This window comes from Panthera uncia, chromosome B4 (assembly GCF_023721935.1).
Source record: "Panthera uncia isolate 11264 chromosome B4, Puncia_PCG_1.0, whole genome shotgun sequence".
Lineage (NCBI taxonomy): Eukaryota > Metazoa > Chordata > Mammalia > Carnivora > Felidae > Panthera > Panthera uncia.
In genome coordinates this window covers 125,665,853-125,679,647 of record NC_064809.1, presented here as the reverse complement: position 1 = coordinate 125,679,647, position 13,795 = coordinate 125,665,853, and the positions used below count along the sequence as shown (strand labels likewise).

At 41.0% G+C, this 13,795-nt stretch overlaps 1 long non-coding RNA gene across 1 annotated transcript; it reads left to right on the top strand.

The window, feature by feature from the left end:
• The first annotated feature begins 1,839 nt into the window (after positions 1-1,839).
• Positions 1,840-2,483, top strand: LOC125920454 (uncharacterized). Its single transcript, XR_007457056.1, has 2 exons — positions 1,840-2,071; positions 2,229-2,483. It is a non-coding gene; the product is annotated as an uncharacterized LOC125920454 (long non-coding RNA).
• Positions 2,484-13,795: the final 11,312 nt, after the last annotated feature.

Genomic DNA, 13,795 nt, shown 5'->3' with positions numbered 1-13,795 from the left:
AAAAATAAATAAAGATTTAAAAAAAATTTTTTTTAAATACACATTTAGGGGCACCTGGGTAGCTCAGTCGGTAAAGCGTCCAACTTCAGCTCAGGTCATGATCTTATGGTTCGTGGGTTTGAGCCCCACGTTAGGCTCCATGCTGACAGCTTGGAGCCTGGAACCTGCTTTGGATTCTTTGTCTCCCTCTCTCTTTGCCCCTGCCCCACTCGCTCTCTGTCTCGGTCTCTCAAGAATAAATACACGTTAAAACAACTTTTTAAATTTTTTTTTTTAACGTTTATTTATTTTTGAGACAGAGAGAGACACAGCATGAACGGGGGAGGGGCAGAGAGAGAGGGAGACACAGAATCAGAAGCAGGCTCCAGGCTCTGAGCCATCAGCCCAGAGCCCCACGCGGGGCTCAAACTCGCAGACCGCGAGATCGTGACCTGAGCGAAGTCGGCCGCTTAACCGACTGAGCCACCTAGGCGCCCCAAAACAACTTTTTAAAAATCAAAGCTAATGTGAGTAAAGAAAAAAGACCACAGGTTTCCAGAAGATATCCGCATTTCAATGTGATAAATAAGAATGACTAACTTAAAAAAAATTACTAACTAGAACATATAAGCAACTAAGAAAATGTTAATTTTATTAAAATACCCAATAAAATATGAGAAGATACTCGATCTCTCCAATATCCAGGAAAATGAAAATTAAAGCTACAATGAGGTACCTGTCAGGTAAGCAAAATCTAGAAAATATGACAAAACCGGGGCACCTGCGTGGCTCTTTGGTTGAGCAACTGACTCTTGATTTTGGATCAGGTCATGGTCCCAGGGTTGTGTGATGGAGCCCCACATCAGGCTCTGCACTGAGCATGCAGCCTGTTTAAGATTCTCTTTTTGTCTCTCTCTGTCTCTCTTCCTCTGTCCCTCCCCTGGCCCGTGAGCGCGTGCATTCTCTCTCTTCAAAATAAAAAAAAATTTTTAAATGACAGTACTAAGGATTATGAGGACAGGGATAAATGAGGACTCATACGCTGTGGTGGGAAGGGAAACTATTTCAAACACTTTAGTGAACAATGTGGCAATATTTATTACGGTATAGCTGAAGATGAACATACTTGATGACCCAGCAATTCCACTTATGGATATAAATCATAGAAAAACAAGACATCAAAGAGAAAGAAAAATAAGGCAGACCGGCTTGGTCTAAAGGAGAAACAAGGACAGAAAAACTCACCTCTGGAGAGAAACAACTGCTGATGCTAAAGCTGATTTTCCCACAGAATCTCCAGAGAAATGCCAAGCTAAGAGTCACCAAATACAAAGATCTGCAGGGATCATGGGAAAATGATCAGAGAAATTAACTAGAGAACTAAATTTGCAACAGCTGCTCACATCCTGCACATTGACTATCTCGTGGCCATCTTCTGCCCTCGGGGAAAAAAACCCTGAGAACCAGTATATAGACGAAGCAAATGACTTATTTTGGAAAGGCTCTTAGCATGAATGTTGGCATTGGAGAAATAGACATAGCAGAATTCGAGGCAAATGTGTAAGCATATACATACGTACAGACAGACACTTTTGTTTTTGAAAGAGTTGGTTGCATTTAAAGTCTCCCACAAAGTAGTGAGAAGTAGAGGTGTATCTTGGGAGACTTAGCATGTTCTATGTCCAGGGAATCAAGATACAACACCCAGGTGATAGAGCACAAAAACTGGAGACATGCACCCTTCTGCTCATGTGTCATCACTGATGAAATCCTCTTGGAATGTCCAGAATGTAGATTCATTGATGAGGAAATAGATGTATATTTGATGTAATAAACAGTGTGCCAGCTTTCACTATTGTTCAGTTTACCCTTTAACTGCAAACTGGACCAGCCAAGAGCGGTCAAATATTTGAACAGACATGCACCTTGAAAGAGGACCAGGACCGAACGTCAGAAAAATTGGCCCTCCCCGCTAAAGAACAAATGTGATTGAGGATATAGAGAAAATACTTCGGAATAAATATAGTTATGTCCTCAGGGAGATTAAAAAGCCATCTGCTATGAAATGGAACCATAGTTCTGGAACTTAAAAGTAAGATAATTAGACCCCAAATATTTCCATATTCTAATCCTCAGAACCTGTGAGTGTGAACTGTTACGGCAAAAGGGACTTTGCAGATGCGATTAAGTTATAGATCTTGAGATGGGGAAGATAATTCTGGATTATTCGGGTACTGTTGTATTTACAGAGATCCTTATGAGAGAGACACAAGACTGTCAGAGACAAAGGAGAAAGTGATGTGTCAACAGAAGCAGAGATTAGAGTAATGTAGCCAGGAGCCACGGAATGCCTGCAGCCTCCAGGACTTGGAAGAGGCAAGGAGCAGATTCCCTGGAAGTCTCCAGAAGGAACCAGCCCCACGGACACCTTGATTCTGGTACTTTAAGAATCACTTTGGACTTCTGACATACAGAACTGTAAAAGAATAAATGTTGTTTCAAGCCACTAAGTTTTGGTAGTTTGTTACAGCAGTAATAAGAGAGTAGTACCTATGGCAAAGAAGAATTAAGGTTACAGATGAAATCAAAGCTGCTCATCAGCTGGCCCTACACATCTGAAAATCATGAAAATAATTCACACATTAACAGATTAAAAATAAAAAATCATATGATCACCTCAAAAAAAAAAAAAAAAGAAAATCATTGCGAAATTCAATATCCATTCCTGAATAAAAAAGAAAAAAAAAAAACCTCTGCAAACTAGGAACAAAAGGTAAGTTTCTTAACCTGATAACAAGTATCTATGGAAAATCTACAAGGAACATTTAATAGTGAAAGACTAGGGGGCATGTGGGTGGCTCAATCAGTTAAGTGTTCGACTTCAGCTCAGGTCATGATCTCACAGTTCGTGAGTTTGAGCCCCGCATCGGGCTCTCTACTTCAGCACAGAGCCCGCTTCAGATCCTCTGTCTCCCTCTCTCTCTGTCACTTCCCCACTCACACTCTCTCTGTCAAAAATAAACTTTAAAAAAATTGTGAAAGACTAAATGATTTTCCTCTAAAATCAAAAACAAGACAACGCTGTCCATGCTCAGCACTGCTTAACATTGTACTGAAAATTCTAGCCAGTATAAGGTAAATAAAAGAAATCCCAGTCAGAGAGACAGACATAAAACTCCCTGAACTCACAAATAACATTATCATTTACATTTTTAAAAATCACATGCACTACACAAAACTACCACCACAAATATGTGAATTTAGCAACGTTGCATGATATAACATCAGTACACAAAATCAACTCTATTCCTATATACCAGCAGTGAACAATCAAAAAATAAAATGACAGAAACAATACTATTTTCAAGGGCATCCATCAAAAATATAAAGCATACAGGGATAAAACCAGCAAAGGGTGTTCAAGACAGGCACTTGGAAAATTAAAAAACCTTGCAAAAAGAGTATGAAGAGGACCTAAATAAATGAAGAGATGTGTCATAAATTAAAAAACCTATTAACTTAAAATGATGTTTTTCTCCAAATTGATCTATAAATGCAACACAATACCAATAAAAAAAAACCCTCCCAATTATTTTGTAGCTGATTCCAACATGCATATAGAAATACAATGAACCAAAAATGGCCAAACCAGTTTGAAAAAGAAATCTGAAGGCTGTACACTATCTGATATCAAGATTTATTATAAGTCTACAGAAATCAAGACAGCGTGGTACTGGTGTAAAGATAGACAAATAGATCAGTGAATCAGTCCAGATTTCCTACAAGTAGATCTACACTCACATCGTCAACTGATTTTCAACAAAAGTGCAAAAACAATTCAGTGGACAAAGTACAGTGTTCTCAACAAATGGTACAAGAACAATTATCTATCAGTATATTTAAGAGCTTCCATTTATACTTTGCACATACACAAAATTAACTCTAAAAGAATGATAGAACTAAATGTAAAATCTAAAAAAATAAACCCAGGATATTTGTTAGAACAATAAAAAGGCAAATGACTGACTGGAAATAAAGATTAGCAAATTACAGGGCACCTGGGTGGCTCAGTCGGTTAAATGTCTGACTTTGGCTCAAGTTATGATCTTGCATTTGTGGGTTTGAGCCCCATGCTGGGCTCTGTGCTGACAGCTCAGAGCCTGGAGCCTTCTTTGGATTCTGATTCTCCCTTGTTCTCTGCCCCTCCCCCACTCACGCTGTCTCTCTCTCTCTCTCTCTCTCTCTCTCTCTCTCAAAACCAAATAAACATTAAAAAATTACATATTTAAAAAAGATTAGCAACTTACATATTCAATACCTGGACATTTACCGATATAAATGAAAGTATATGTCCATAGGAAGACTTGTACACTAATGATCATAACAGTGTTACATATAATCATCTCAAACTGAGAACTACCTAAATATCCATCAAGAGGTGAGTGGATAAACAAATTATTTACCTACACAAATGGCTACTACTCAATAATAAGGATTGAGCTATGGATATGTTCAACATTGATGCATTTCAAAATAACAAGGCGGAGTTTTTAAAAAGCCAGACAAAATGGGGTACATACCATCGACTTCATTTATATAAACTGCTAAAGAATGCCAACTAATGTATTGTGACAGAAAGAAGATAGATCTGTGGTTGCCTGGGGGTAAAGAGGTTTGGGAAGGGGGGATTACCAAAGATATTAATAAACTTTTGGAGATGATCTATATGTTCATTTGCTTGATTACCATGATGGTTTCATGGGAATACGCATAAGTCAAACTTATCAAAATGTACACTTCAATTACATTCATTTTATCATATGTCAATTACACTGCATTAAAGATGATTAAATAAAAAATTTTCTAAAAAATGACAGTAATGAATTATAACTTATTGAATAAAATTTTTAATCATTTAGAAAGTCAGTTCTAAAGGGATAGTAAATCCAAATGTGAAAGATAAAAAAAAAATCAATCTAAAAGAAAATATATGAGGTATATTCATGACATTGGGATAGGCAACGTTTTGTTAAAGTAGATACATGTCCATCAATAAATGAATGGATAAAGAAGACATGGTATATATACAATGGAATATTATACACCCATAAAGAAGAACGAAATCTTGCCATTCATGGCAATATGGAGGGACCTAGAAGGTATTATGGTAAGTGAAATAAATCAGAGAAAGACAAATACCATATGATCTCACTTTTATGTGCAATCTAAAGAACAGAACCAATGAATCCACAAGCAAACAAACAAAAAGAGAAACAGACTCATAAACACAGAAAACAAGATGGTGGCTGCCAGAGAAGATGGGAGCAGGAGAATAGGTAAAATAGATGATGGGAATTAAGAGGTACAAACTTCAAGTTATCAAATAAATAAGTGGATGCAAAGCACAACCTAGGGAATATAGTCGATAACATCGTAGTAACTTGGGATGGTGACCAACAGTAACTATACTTAGCATGGCAAGCATTTCATAATGTATATAATTGTCAAATCACTATGTCGTACACCTAAAACTAATAAAATATTATAGGTCATCTATACTTCATTTAAAAGATAAATACATAAAGTAGATACAAAGAAACTAACTGGAAACATCTGGATAATTTAGTTAAGTTAAAATTAAATTTTCTGTTAGTTAAAAGACAATATTAAAAAAAGTAAAAAGGGCACACAGTGAGGACAGATAAATACATGATAGATAGATAGATAGATAGATGATAGATAGATGATAGGTAGATAGATGATAGATAGATAGATGATAGATAGATAGATAGATAGATGATAGACCCAAATAAAGAACTTTTATCTATAGCCTTAAAGTAAGTTTAATCACCTAAGTGTGACATCTAAGGCTTTCCTGACCTGGATCCTATCTACCTCTTTGTCCTCACTTCTATTACCCTCTGGTTGGCACATAAAACTCCTCTCCTGAGCAATTTACTATCTTCTCCATATGCTAGGCTACTTCAGTCTCTGCCCCTTCTCATGTGCAGTTCCTTCTGCCTAAAATAGCTTTACTTCCCAGTCTAATTTGTGAGTGTCCTTGCTGACACCTCTTTCAGGAAGCTCTCACTGACCCCAGCACAGAATTAGGCACCCACCCTCAGGTTTCTGACATCACCCTAGGCACTTCCTTTCAGTGCAGCACCACTCTTTATCACAATGGTCTGCTTAATTGCTCAATATACCTTATTAAATTGGGAGTCTGAGTGGCAGACACTATGTAGCTTATCTTTGCATTCATGGTCCCGGAGATAGTAGTTGCTAAATTAATGTTTATTGAAGGAATGAAGGAAAGGAAGAAGAGAAAGGATACATCAGCTCTAATTTTACAAACATAAATCTCAAAACACCTGAAAAAAGCATTCCTGTCCCACAAGATAAAGCAACATCTGGCAGGCATCTGCAGTCCCCCTCTGTTGAGTAGCTTCTGGGAAATCAGAAATGCATGTAATAAAAGGTTTGGGCTTTTTTTTTTTCTTCCATAGGGTGTTCAGTGAGCCCCATGGAGAGCCAGGGGAGGAGTCAGGACAGCAGCCAAGCAGAACCTGATTATAGATCAGCTGTCAGATTGCAAAAGAAGTCTTTCTCATGCTGGACAGATTGCTTGCTGAGGATCATTAACCATTTAGGACACATGACATTTTTTCCCCCATTTAAATTGCTTTCCAACCTAGCAGTATGAAAATGAAACCCCATTATGACAATCATCTTTCATTCATTATCAGAATCTCATCCTTCAAATGCGATTAGGGAGAACTTGAGGTCATCTCCCACTTCTTGAGGTCGACCAGGAGGAGTACAGTGGCAATTCTGAGAGGGGTTGAAGGTTTGGCTTAGAAGAGGTGGTCTCTTTCTACTTATATATATCGAGCTCCTACTATGTGCAAGACACTGTACATAATTTCTTCTTAAGATGATGAGATAGTCACTTCATGAGAAAGATGAGTCTCCAAGGGTGTAAGTAAATGCCACAAATTCACAGGCAGTGTCAGAGACAGGATCTGACATCAACTCATTAATTTATTCATCCAATAAATATATAATTATTGACTGCCTCATGTAAGTTCTATCCCAGGGATAGAGCGGGGAGGAAAATAGGCACAGGCCACAGGGTCACACAACCTCCAGCCCCCCCCCCCCAAAAAGATAGACTATAAAGCATTAATTACCATAAATTAGGATACCAGGTACTGTACTGTGGCATCATAGAACCAGGGAAGCTAGTCTGTGGCTTGAGGGCTGGCTTCCAGGAAGAAGTGACATTTAAGCCAAGATCTGTAAGTACAAGTCAGGGTTAGACCCACGAGAGTTTGGGAAGGGCTTTTTCTCAGGTGGAAAAAGATTTAGCTAAATGTCCCGGGATTGCGGAAGATCCTGAGTTGCTAGAGTAACTGAAGTTTTCAAAGTGAGCAGGTATCAGGGAGAAAGAGGGTTCTGGGAGAATCCACAACAGTCAGGTAGATCTAGGACCCTCGAAGCCAGTGGGCACAGCTGTACATCATCCTAACCGCAAGAGGGGGCCAGTGAGGACTTGGAATCCAGAGGGCAGCCCAGATAATAAGTAACTAAGGACTGTGCCCTCCTTGCCACTTTTCTAAGCAGCATACAGGCCCTAACACTTTAGTTGCAGTAGCATAAGCCCCAACACTGGCCTTTGGTAATGGCAGAGCCCGGACCTGAGCTTTGATTGGCAAGGTACCCGCTTCAAAGGGGGGGCTACCTTCGCAAACACATTGCCAGTTGCACTGGGTAAGGAGCCGCTCCCCCCCACCTGTCTTCTTTGTTTTAGAGATTTGATTTGATTTGATAACTGACCATTTGGGCCCCTCGTTTTTTCTCTTCCTGTGCTTCAAATTCCATCCTTATGTTTTAAATTCACCAATAAAGAGAGTCAGCCTGAGAAACTCTAGGCTCCCAAGCTGGACCCCAATGAAAGCAAAACCCCAGGCCCATCTCTCTCTGTCTCTCTCTCTCTATCTGTGAACTTGCTGTGTGGCCCAAAGTGTACCATATAAGTTCCAGGACTTGTAAGTAATGAACCTAATTTTCTCCCCCCATTTCCCTCACGGTCACTGCAAAGACATCCCACGGTCAGAAAACCACAGGGCTGGTCCCATCACAGCAGTGGTTATTGATAGGCTGAGACCAGCACAAAACAGTTGCCTTATGATTTATCAGCCAAAGCAGGACAAGTTTGAGAGTGAAAATAGTAATTAATAACTATGCTGGGACACCAGCAAAATTGTTCTAAGCAAATCAGAATGTATGGTCACCCTACATCTAATCCCCAGAACAAGCTCATGAGGTAGGTACTATTATGTCCATTCTGTAGATGAGAAAACGGATAAGCAGGGGAGTTAAGTTAATTAACCAAAGCCATACAAGGTCTGTCTGATAAGTGACATTTCAGATTTGCCTCCTTTGAAAGATTTTTCTTTCTTTTTAAAAAATTTTTTTCATGTTTATTTATTTTTGAGAGCGAAAGAGAAAGAGAGATTGAGACACAGCGAGTGAGTGGGAGAGGGGCAGCAAGAAAGGGAGACAGAATCCAAAGCAGGTTCCAGCCTCTGAGCTGTCGGCACAGAGCCCGACCTGGGGCTCAAACCCATGAACCGTGAGATCATGACCTGACCTGAAGTCGGACACTTAACCGACTGAGCCACCCAGGCGCCCCGGAAGACTTCTTTCATGGGTGCAATCAAAGCTGACTGGTTTTCTATCTAGCGCCAGGCACTTGGTATGCGACAGTGAGCCAGAGGGGCAGTGTCTCCCTCTATGGAGCTTCACTCTAGTGTCATGGAGCTGATGGGATCACAGAACTCCAGGATCCAGAGGATAGACCAAGTAAATAAATCTGTGACATAAAGTCAAGCGGTGCTAAGTGCTCAACAGGGGCATGAGACAGGGCAGTGGTTCTCAACCAGGACCGACTCTACTCCTCCTGGAGACATTAGGCAATACCTACAGACATTGTTAGTCGTCACAGCGGAGGGGGGTGGTACCAACTTCTAGTGAGTAGAGGGCACGGGTGCTGGGAAACATACTGCAGGCACAGGACAGTCCTCCCCAATAAAGGATTATCTGGTTCCAAACAGTCATAGTGTTTGGGCTGAGAAACCCTAACACACACTCCTTCCTCCACAGACACCCACACATAGTCACACCCCCACACCCCCACAGACACACCCACAAACACACCCACAAACACACACACTTCACTGCCACTGCCTACCCTCTTGCCCACCATTTTTTTTTTAATATAAATCCTTCTTCAAAGCTGCAGAATGTGAACTCTCAGTTCGTAAAATCCAGTTTTATTGAAGCCATCCAGATTTGGGCACTGCATAGATGCATGTTATGATTGAATAAACACACTAAGAGTAGATAAAAGCTGCAGTTTGGAAGATTAAATTGGTTTTATTAATTTAACCCATTACAGGTACTCTAAGCAATTTTCCACGCTTCTAATAATTTCATTTAAAAGTTAAAGACTGAAGTTATTATAGCAAATGGGTGTCTAAATGGTAGGGTCTTAGGATTCTCTCAGGTGTTTCGGTTTGAAATTTGGAGTAAAATTTTTTCCCTATAGAAATCCAAGAAGATATCAAGGCATTCTTGTTTATGGGAATAGGGAGCAAAATTATTTTGTTTCTTTCATAGTAAATAACAAGAACAACAATCCAACCTCTTGTAAAAGTGTTCTCAAACCCAATTTCAATGTCAGAGACCTTCCCCCCACAACACTGAGCAATTCTCTGACACCAGCAGGGTGTTAAAGATTTCAACTCAATTCTGACGCTGTCTACCCGGGGACAGCACTAGATCCCACAGGATGAGGGCTCAGTCTCCATCTTAGACGCCAGTCGCAAGCCACCCGCTGGTACCTGTGGTTCTGACCCACTCGCTACAGATCCGGGGTTCCAACCAACTCCTCCTTAATTTGCTAGAGCAGCTCACAGAACTCAGGGAAACACTTACTTACGTTTATTAGTTCATTAAAGGATATGATAAAGGATAGGAGTCAACAGCCAGATGAAGGGATGCATCGGGCGAGGTCTGGGGAAAGGGTGTGGTGCTTCCATGCCCTCTCCAGGGACAACACTGTCCCCTCTCCCCTATGTGTTCACCAACCAGGGAGCTCCAGAACCTAGTCCTTTTGGATTTTTTCTGGACGGTTCCTTGCACAGTCAAGACTGACTCAGTCTCAGGCCTTTGGCTGATGAACCTCCAGCCCCTCTCTTCTCCCCTGAGGTCCAGTGAGTGGGACTGTAAGTTCCAATCCTTCAATCACCTGGTTGGTTCTCCGGGCAGCCACTCCCACCCTCTGCTTACCTAATGGCTTTCCAAATGTTGCCTTAACATAACAAAAGATGCTTTTATGGCCCTTATCACCAGAAATTCCCAGGGTTTTAGGAGTGAGTCAGGAACATTGGACAGAGATCAAATACATATTAGAAAGATACATTAGAAAGATATATTTGGTCATTCAGATAGACAAATATATATTTCTGACAAATCACAATGTCGTACAACCTTATTCCCACATCCTGAAAACTGAAGAGACCTCTTCAGAAAGAAAATGTTATACTTTATAGTATAAATATAATTTATTTATAAATTTTGCAACTTTACAATAGCCCAAATAATATGGGAAAAATCATAAAATACTGACAGAATTAAAAACTGAATGGTTATAAGCACTAAAGATAAGCCTGATCCTCCTCCCCCTGTGTTACTGTTAACACCCTCTCCTGAATCACTCCACAGTGTTGTTCTATAGGATTCCCCCCTGCCTGCACCCTTCCCACTCCATCTATTCCCCACAGATGAGGAATTATGTAAATTTCATACATTGCATAAAACTCACTTAATTGTTGTGCATACTATTTACTTCCAATCTTCTTTGCCAGCTAGAATGTAAGGTCAGATCTTCGTTTTGCTCAATATCTTACAGGTACCTAGTACAGTGCCTGGAGAAAATAGGATTTCAAAACATGACCCATGAATGAATCCCTTTAATTCTTATCCAGGCACATGGTAGCCAGACTCGCTCGCCAATGAGAGCCTTGTGCACATTATGCATCTCTTAATGTGCAATCATACACCCATGCTAAGATACTATTTTGCTTTTGGCCCTCATCTAGGTATGAGCAAAACAAGCAATGAGGCCTGATCTCTATCCCTTGTATACCCCATTCATTTTATACTCCGTCCTAATCGGCTCAGTTTTCCCCAAATATGCAAAATTCTTTCAGACTCCTTTGCCGCTAAGGTTTCGTCTGCCCAATGAATAATACTGAATGACAGCAAGCGCTAACACGCATGGAGTGTGCTGTTCTAAAGGCTTTCTATACATTTACTTCTTTAGTCTTTATTACAATACCATGATTTTGGTGCTTTCAGTATCCCTCTGCTTACAATGGAAGAAAACTGAGGCTCAGGAAAGCGATAAATTGCCTAATGACACGTGGCTGGTAAGCAAGGTCTCTCTGACTCAAATACAGGTTTGATTTTAAAACGCCCCTCTTTTAAACCACTCTGAGGTGGGAAACAAAGGCAGAAGGAAATGGCGGATAGAACTAAGTTTCCTTATAGCCTGCAGCCCATTGACAAATACTTGAGGCTGGCAGAGTAAGACTTTTCTCCAGGAACTCCCTACATCTTAATGCTAATACTTTGCTAGAGGGAAAAAACAATATTAGCTTGACAACAGCTAGGCCTCCGGTATCCTGTGAGTCTTCTTTAGCATATGAAAATCTCATTGAAAACTTCCCCTGGACTTTACCTCCCCCAACTCCATAGTATATAACCAGTTTCTCCTCATGGTCCCTGGGCAACTCTTTCTGCCCTTGGGTCCTGTCCCTGTGCTTTAATCACATTTTGCATCAAAGAGGCCTTCAAGAATTCTTCCTTGGCCGTTGGCTCCAGACCCTATGAACCCCACTATCACCCCAAAATCTCATCACACTGTACAACAGAGAAGAGCCCTTTTCTATTCTTTGTATGCCCCAAATCTTCTTTTGGTCTAAATTAGAAGTCTTGAACTTAAATTCATTCAGGAATCAGGTGGGTAACAAAAATAGTGAAGGTGTTGATTGAAATGAAAGGGAATTGTAGGTCTGTAGTGAATTTGGGACTTCCCCAGTTTTCTTACAAACGCCATATGTGTCCACCAAGCCATGTTTCTGCTGGATTCAGCCCATAGGTCGAGATTTAGCAACAGTGCTGTGGATGCGTCTCCAAGGTCAGGGTCAGTCACTCCCTCTCGGGCACTCCCATGGCCTTTATGCCACTTAGTACTTCATCTATGACAGTACTGAGCAGGTTGTTAGCACACAATGGATGAGCACAGACACATGCAATATGGTGGTGTCTAAGACAGTGAAACATCCTGTCTTCTGAAGCTTCAATGTGGTAAGAAGAAAGACCCACAATAATGGCACTCAAGTATTACAGCCGCAGTGATAGAAGCCTGCTCAGGAGAAGTAGGGGAACAAAGGAAAGGGTGAAGCCATGGAGAAAACAGGGAACAAGGTCATTCCAGGCAGCATGAACTAAGTCATTAAGGCTTGAACAGCCAGAAGTCATCAGAGGAATTTAGGAATATCCATATGGCCAGAACTAAAGACCTACATGTACAGGGGGGAAGGGACAGCAGAACAAGAGGAAGGCAAGAGTTTTCGTCTGGATACAAAATTTCCACTGTGGGCTAAAGAAGGATTTTAAGATGACAAGTCCCCTGAGCAGGAAGGTTAGGTACAAGATGATTTAAATAGGTGGATGAGAGATAACATGCTTTTGTATTCTTTGGAGGGGAAAGAAGGCAATGAAAAACAGATTTTAGAGATGGAAAACATGGAATCTTAAGGGCTTTCTAACTAATTGGGTCTAGATGAATGAGAAGTAGTCTAAGATGATGGCCAGATTCTTGGCTTAGGGGGTAGGTACGTGACAGAGCCACCTGATGCAGAAAGCATGGCTGGAAGGGTAGAATTTGGGGGGAGACATACTAAGTTAAGTAGACTTTTCGTGCTCAAGAAACATCTGTGTGGAAGTTCCCAGTGAGGTTTTAATACATAACATCTGAAACTCAAAGAACAGCTCTGGGCAGTTGTTGAACCCATGAAGAGTAAACGATTTCAAGTGGATGCAGAGTAAATAGAGCAGAAGAAGCCAGGACAGGCCCCTGGGGGAAACAAGAAGATCTATGAGGCAAGAAGAGAAAGACAAGGCTGCAAAAGCAGCTGAATGAAGAAGGTATGGCCAGAGATCCGAGGAGAATTGTGGCAGAAGGGAACTGAATAAACATCACTGAGGACATCCAAGTATCTGCTGCATTCATCAAGACAGTGGTCAATGGTGGCTCTGCCAGGGCAGTGCTAGTCAACAGATGAGGAGTATCCTGATTGTAGCGATTGGATGGTGATATGTGCAGAAGTAGACACAAGAAAATGTAGACAATTCTTTTGAGAAACATGGCTCTGAAGATGAAAGAGAGAAGACTGGAGGGAAATGAATGGTTGGGGGAGGAGGTTCTCGCCATGGAAAACACTGGAGCGGGTTCTTCATCTCAGAAGAAGCAGTCAAGAGCAAATACAGACAGCAGCATGTGGGCTGAGACGGGAAGGCAGGAGATGCTCTGCACAGGTGGAGAATGTCCACCCGAAGAGGGAGGGCCACTGTGTCTGAGGCCGGGAGAAAGTAGGTGAAAGTGTAGATAGAGGCATATTATAGGGTCCCCCCCAGGAAGTGGGGGGAGGTTCCATCTCACACCATCAGTTTTCTCAAAGAAGTG